Source organism: Mastomys coucha, unplaced genomic scaffold (genome assembly GCF_008632895.1).
Source record: "Mastomys coucha isolate ucsf_1 unplaced genomic scaffold, UCSF_Mcou_1 pScaffold14, whole genome shotgun sequence".
Taxonomy (NCBI): domain Eukaryota; kingdom Metazoa; phylum Chordata; class Mammalia; order Rodentia; family Muridae; genus Mastomys; species Mastomys coucha.
In genome coordinates, this window is record NW_022196896.1 from 128866947 (window position 1) to 128875125 (window position 8179).

Below are 8179 nucleotides of genomic sequence, written 5' to 3' on the forward strand. Positions count from 1 at the left end.
CTCAACTGCTGAGCTGCCAGATTTATCATCTCTCTTTTGCAATGACTGTAAAAGTCTGATGCCATTTTTAAGAAATACATCCAGATTCAACACACCCTTTTGTCAGCTCTGTTTGTCATTCTTTACCTACGCCTTGTCTACCTGACTAGGACCTTGTTTCTCCCACAGGTTGAGGGAGGTCCAGATCGGCCAGCCTACAGCAGTTACCCAATTTTCATCATTGGAATGCCATTTAGTCTTGACCTCCTAGGGGTTTTTAACCACCAAGGGCAGTTCTGTGGTTTGAATAGGAATGGCTACCACAGACTCATATGTTTGAATGCTTGACCCATAGGGAGTGACGCTATTAGAAGGTGCAGCCTTGTTGGACGAAGTATGTCACTGTGGGGGTGGGCTTTGAGGTCTTCTATGCTCAAGCTCTGCCCAGTGTGGCACACAGTCTCCTTCTGCTGCATTCAGATCAAGATGCAGAACTCTCAGCTTCTCCATCACCATGATTGTCCGTTTACTGGTATGCTCCCCACCATGACGATAATGGAGTAAACCTCTTAACTGTAAGCCAGCCCCAATTAAAAGTTGTCCTTTATAAGAGTTGCTGTGGTCATGGTGTCTCTTTACAGCAAGGACACCCTGACTAAGGCAGGCAGGAAGTAAGCAGAAGTGCATGTTCAGGTGCTGGGGCTATGTCTGGCTTTCTGAGGCCTTAGCTCACCTCTTCTGTGTGTACCAGGCTGCTGGCAAGGATGCTTCCAGGCCAGTGTGCTCTAAAATGGCAGGACCTGTGTCTGGGGCACATGCAACAACGAGAATAATGATGGTGGAGATCTCTGCCTGCTGACCAACAGTACCAGTTCCAAATGGCTACAGGCCTTTGTTTGCTAGGATGATCCTTGTTTACAACTATTGTTACAGTGTAACCACTAGAATTATACTGTATACTGTATACTGTATACTGTTAAAGTATAATCATTACAATTTCAAGAATGCCGGAATTTGGGTAAGTTACACTGTCACCCTGCCAATATGCCTGCACTTGTTGATACCCAATGTCAAAACTGTTTGGGGCAAAAAGTGTGGAGATGTCCACAGACTCAGTGTGAAGGATGCATCACTAACTCTACCCCAAATCTGATTCCCACTGGAAAGGCCCCATGAGAAATGGCTCAATATCCTCTAGTTCAAATGAGCAATAACTCCTTTCTTCTGGGTAAACCCAAACAATTTAGGAGTCAAGGTTAATTTGATAATTCATTCCTAGATTAACAAACAGCATGAAAATGTCTTGAGCAGTGTTTTATGTTGCAGAATCATTAATGATTAAAATGTCTAGGAAGAGAAGCCCGCCTAGTCACAAATTATTCAAGCCACAAAAGACTTTCTAAAATTCAGTCTGTAAAAGGCATTCCATAAATAACCTGGAACTCATCTATTTCATGCCCGTGCCCTTTGGTTTCAATGGCATTCCCATTTTTCAAAATTATATCGAGTTACTCTATACATGGAGTTTGAGAAAAGTTTCCCTGTTAATCAAAATTTACTCAATTTGTAGCCCAGCAATTCTGTTCCCCAAGGGTCAGTATCGACACATCCTTTATGATCCTGACCAAAACATGTCCTATAGGGAGATTGGTAAAATAACAATCCTCAAGGAGGTTGAAGGTTTCAGCCCAGACATCATTGAACATCAACACAGAAAACTGCTTCCTAAAGTTACAATGAAACAGGAGATATTCACTAAGGAAAAAGTAGAGAAAAGAAGAGAAAAAGCTACTTAAATACATTTAAAATAGAAATCTGAATTTCTTAGTAAATGACAAGAACAAAACAGTTAGATGGGATTTCATGAAATTAGAAACCATTCAGATTTTGGCATCACTTTAGAACAAAACTATACTGCAGCAAAAACATGTACTACTTAATGCTTTTCACATGACCATCAAGAGCATCGTCGTCAACAGGAAAGTGTCCCACCTTTGTTGGCCTTCCTAAAGAATCTGCTTCAACTTCTCATAGCTAACCATCCTCTGGAGGGCCTACCTCATCAGCTGCCATGTCCCCATCCTCTGGAGAGCCTACCTCATCAGCCGCCATGTCCCCATCCTCTGAAGAGCCTACCTCATCAGCCGCCATGTCCCCATCCTCTGGAGAGCCTACCTCATCAGCCACGTTCAGGGAGCCAGAAAATTCTGTGCATACTTTCCAAACACACACTCTTTGGGAAGAAGGCTATATATTTCCTGGGCTTCCCAGGAGTTTAGCCTTCAGACCTATAGAGCTCACCAGATCTCAAAAGGTTGCTAACAATGTCTCCAGTGTTCACACCCCAATTCTTCACCAGGAATGAAAGTGGACGATCAGATCAGACCAAAGGGAAAAGATCACCAACTATTACTTATAATCAGTGCTAAAGTATCAATAGGTAAGACGTGTGTTCTAGCAGGCAGCCTATTTCCCAGGCGTTCCTTGAAACTTATTTTGAGAAAAACTAAAGACTTTTTTGAGTGGATCACTTCAGGAGAAGCAAAGCTGAATTAAAGATCTAATGGTGTGTGTGCAGCTGTGAATCCTGACAGAAACACTGAGCACACAACCAATTTCTAAACATTTGAAGCGCCATTAAGTTATTACTATACTATATTAGCAATTGTAACTGAATCATGACAAATTGATCAGGGCTAGAGAGACAGGGAATGACACGTGACATGTGTAACAACAGAGCAAGTATTCTTCCTGAGAAGAGCCGGACCTGTTGCTTTCTGAACCTTGAAATCACCATAGCTACAACTTTATTAAATGCTAAATGTTGAGCCAACTCTTAAGACATTTCAATGTGACTTTTTTTGTTGTTGTTGTTATTCCAGACAGGGTTTCTCTGTGTAGCCTTGGTTGTCCTGGAACTCACTCTATAGACCAGATAGGCCCAGAACTCAGAAATCTTCCTGCCTCTGCCTCCCAATGCTGGGATCAAAGGCGTGAGCTACCTCCACCGCCTGGCCAAATTTGAAAATTTTAAAGAACTTTTGAGAGACCACATGTGCTAGACTACTACTGATCAGACTACAGTTCTCATGTATGAGCTGCAGGCAGCACTGGAATGTTCCTGACTGACAGGCAGCCTTGTAGAAAGTGTACAGGTAAACAGAGCTTGGTTTATGAGGCTATGTGCCTTCCTGTCTTTAGATGAAAATTAAATATAAATACTGGCAACTGACAATAAGAAGGGATTCCTTCCTCTTGCTGAACTGAACTTATGGAAATATTTTTTCAAAGATTACATCATAGTAAGGACTGGAGAGTTGGCTCAGCAGTTAAAAGCACTGTTGCTCTTGCAGAAGATGGGGTTCAATTCCCAGCACTGGTATGGTGGCTCACAACTATCTGTAACCCCAGTTCCATAAATTCCAACTCACAAAATGCACATGCAGGCAGGCAGAACATTCATACTCCTGAAGTTCTGTTTCAGCTCTGAGAGGAAAGATTTCCCCAATGCAAGTGTTGTAGCTCTGAGGGGACAGGTGTCCTGGCAGTCAGAAGCCAAGGAAAGCCACAAAGTCACACGGCCCAGCCTCACACAAGAGACTTTTCGGGGATGACACAGAGGGCGACTGCCTCTGCTCAGGGACATGCAACAGAGGACTGCGTGGGAGCCAGGCTGATACTGGGATTCTTAGAGGCGGAGTTTTCCAGGGTAGAGAGTGATTGGTGGGATTTCAAGTCGTAAACTTGGCTGGGCTCAGGGATTGGTGGGTTCTCAAAAGAGCTCAGAACTTTTAACCCTTCCAAAGTAAAATAAATCTAAGGAAAAAAAAACAATCAGTACCTTTTTTAAAAATCACATCATAGTGATGTTAACCAGGGGAACTTGCAGATTATTGCGATCTTATAAGGGAGGGTATTTAGTTCCTTGCCTTCCCGGCATTCACCTCCAGTGTTTAACAGCCCGAATCTTCCACTGACTCCACCTTTTCCCCACCATCAGTAAATAGGATTCCATGCAAGCATAAACACATGACTCAGTATTAGTCTCATCACTCTTTCGTCTCTGTGTCTCTGAATGGAATGGAGGTGACCAAAGCAGGCAGGGGTCCGATTGACTTGGGGCAGATGGCTGGACTCTTTAATTTCAACCCCACAAGGGCGCTGAGCTGTAGATAATTGCTATCTTGAGAACGAGTACTTGACAGTCATTTGAAAGAATCTGAGAAGAAACATAGCTGAAAACCGAAGAGACACTGAATCTTAGAGACACCGTTAAGCCTGGGACCCAGCCATGCCTGGAACAAGCTGGTCCCAGGCCATCTAGCTATGGAAGCCTATACATGTCCTGCCAATGGCCACCTTGGACTTGCTGGTCTACCTCTTGAGGCTAAATAATGTGGGGAATTAGAGGTGCTCTGCTCAGAGCAGCTGCAGTGGCTTTTGAAGAATACATTTCAGGAAAAGTACACTAGGCTCTTAGCTCCATTTCAGAAGAGCAGATGAGAATTCTAACCACTGGCACAGCTGACTCCTGCGACCTCAGGGCACCACATGGAGACGAATAGACAACGATTCGCTGCCCTCGTACTTGATTGGAGTGTACACGCTCTCGTTCTCAGGGATCTAATTCTAGGCAGTGAGACCTTGAAAGGGAAACCTTCCAAAGGATCTGTTGGTGTTAAATGTGGGCTCTCACAGCAAATCAAGCCCAGAAAAGGAACAGGGATGGGTTTGCCTGAAAAAAGGTCTCACGATGATTTTAGTCTAACTCTATTACCAAAGTGGACGGGCAGCTAGTAGGAATCATATAACTGTATTTTTATAAAACTGCAAGGCATTTTTTGTTAACCATATTACAAATATGGATTTTAGATTAATGGTTCACTATTTAAGTAACATGGATAGCTTTGCTTCATACAACACTGCAGGTATAGAATGTGGGTGACTAAGTTTATCTCTAAGAGATTAAGTCTTCTTAAAGTCTCACGAAGTTGATCCTCACTGGTAAGCGGGGAAACTTCTGTGTCTTCTGACTTCTTCAGGGGTGTCTAGGAATCTGGGGGCCACTGTGACGACCAGATCTGGCCAGGTGCTCCTAGAACTTTCAATAGATTTCTAACTTCTCCCCTATGCTTGTCACAAAGCACAGCATCCATATACATAAAAACCACTTGGGTCCATCCAGCAGGTAATGAGCCACACCTGAAGGTGATGCCTTCTGTCAGGTCATTTCATTGAACACTAAACTCAAGACAGCAGCAGGAGGACATGTAGGGGCAAATACTCCTCTTCAGAGAACTGTTAAGCTGGGCTGGGGGTGTGGGGTCAATAAGTGAGGAGGTGACATGTCAAACCTTTGCTGCTACCAGGCAGAGACATTCCACATGTTGTCACTAGACCTAAAGGGCAAACCCATCCTTTGACTTGCACATTAGTCATTCCACGCTCATAGACAATGTGTCCCTTGTGACCATGTCACAGGAATCAACTGTAATACAACATCAGCAGCCTTCGCAGTGGCCATTGGTTATAGGCAGGAAGACTAGATGTGGTACCTTACCCCAGTACAAACTGAGGTTCTGCCCATAAAAAGAAAGTGCTGACAGCTGGAGAGCCAGCTCGGTTGTAGAATGCTTGTCACACAAGCATGAGGGCCTGACTGTGCTCCCCAGTACCCACAAAAGAAACTTGTGGCACTGCCATTATAAGACCCAAGAGAGTCTTTGCCTAGATGCGCTACCCCACAGACCACAGCTTGACAACAGATCGCTGCAATAACAAGAGGTATTGATCCAACATCCGTGGCCAACACGCATGGGCTTGCTCATCCTCGCAGGGAGAGACAAACAGGAACTCAGAATGTACACATCTTTTATACCTTGCAGACGGCAGTCCTCAGCAACAGGGCTAGCTGGCTTACTCTGGTTGGTGGAACACAGGACAAAGGTTCTCATCAGGCATTGGTGGGCTTGCTCAGGGGGCTGTTCTTGGCTTAGCCAGCCAACTTCCCTATCCAGCTCTCCAGCTCTGCGCCTGGCCTTGAAAAGTCCTTGGGAAGGGGCTGAGTAACTAGGTGGTAGGGGGATTGTTGTCAGCAAGGTCAGGGTGACAGTTTGTGGTCTTTTTTGAAATTCACCACAGGGAGGGGTTGGGGGGTTCTTCCAAGAACAGTTATTTCTTGTTTTGTCTTGACTTAGCTTAGTCAGAATGGCCTGGTCATTCTGTCTCAACATTCTGACCACCAAAACTTTGTTTTTACAACATGTCCTTGGCTATCTCTGAAACACAGCCTCTCAGTGTCTGAAGCTGCTGCTTGCTACTGTAAAACTTTGTTTCCACACTGTTTGCTGCTTACAGGAGCTGGAACATGACTCCCTTATTTTACTGTGAAACTTTATTTCTACATTCCCAGAACTTTGTTTCTATATTCTCCAAAACTTGGTTTTTATATTCCACTGAACCTTGTTTTTACAGCTTTGTTTTTCACTTTATTACTGCTCCATGGCCTTGGAATTCTAGCCCCGAGGAGGCAAAGACAAGGTGGTCCCTGGGATTCACTGGCTAGCCTGCCTAGTATGAGTGAGGTTCCATCAGAAACCCTGGCTTAAGGACACAAGGCAGATAGCTCCTAAGGAATGACACCCAATGTTGACCTTGGACCTCCACACACATGCATAAATACTAGCATATCACACACACATATACACAGGAGAGAGAGGGAGAGAGAGATGAATGGACATGAGGCAATGAACACAATCTTCACAATTGAAGGCCAATTAAACCATGGCCTGAAGAGAACAACAACAAACCCCAAACCCAAACCAACCAAGTCAGTGTTTCTCTCATTACAATAAACAACTGTGGATGAGCTACCACAGGGGACATGGAAAACCACAGCATGGAAACCAACAGGAGAACAAATCCATCTCCACCTTCCTCCCTGGGGTATCCAGTAACTACGGCTACGACGTCCAGCACAATCATATCCGGTTTTCGTTGTGATTTTCCCGATTTGGTCTTAATGGCTCTCACTAAAAAGTGGCTATACTCTTTCCCCCACACTAACAGGACTCCAGGGAAATGCTTCTGGACATTTGTGCCTTCTACAGGACAGTTCCTCCTGCTAGTTGAACTTAGCATCGAATACGCCCCAGCCTACCTGAGACTGGAATCGAACCCAGGGCTATGATCAAGGAAGTCAAGTCCTGGATCGGTGAGTTCTACTCCAGGTTCACGAAGCTTGTTTACACTGGTGCGCACCTTTGCAGATTATCTTGTCTGAGCAAGAGCAGACACCACACTAGCCACTCCAGGAAGGCTCCGGCCAGGAGAATTTGGATTTGGGTGTGTTAGGCCATACAGGCAGGGAATCACAACAATATACATGAAGACAAGAGGAAAAGAGCGGTACCGCTGTGGACTGATGAGAAGTCCTGGTAAGAAGCAGCAGCTCAGTGAATGGGGAGCATAGATGGGAGCCATGTCTGTTCCTGTCCTTGGTTGGGTCCATGAGCTTCACTCCTTGCCACGCCCACGCTCTCCGATTGGACAGAACGCAGGAAGGGGAGGAACTGTTTAATAGGACTCTGGTGCAGCTATTGGGCCTGTCATGGGCCACAGCTGTGGGAGTCAGCTGGCCTGGGGCTGACACAAGAAACAAGCAGGCCTGGTGCCAAATCTGCATTCAGGGAAAGGGTGTTTTAAAGGGGCCAGAAGCGGCCAGGTGTGGCAGGGTTTCAAACAACTCCGGTCAGGTCTAAAAATAGATGCTGAGGCAGCACCTCTATTAAACAAATTTATGATACTCGCCTAACATAAAGTTTAAAGTCTCATCTTTCAAGGGAACACATTTGCATTGACTTGTGTTCTGTGCCAGCAGAGGTGGGCAGGGGGAGGTGGGCATGCATTCCCCTTTACACAAAGGCCTTCCTTTTAGTCGCCATTTCCAAAGTCTACAGGGCGCTAGGGAGATAGCCTGGAAGCCACCCAGGAAGGGCATGTACATGTTTACTGATCAAAGGTGCCTGCAGAACAGCTTGAGTAAAAATGTAGCCCTTGAATTCCTGTGTGAATCAGGTTTTGTTGACATTTTTAAAATGTGTATGTGTGTGTGTGAGATGATGGTGGTATCAGCACGTGTGTGTTGGTTGTGTGTGTTGTATATATATATATATATATATATATATATATATATATATAT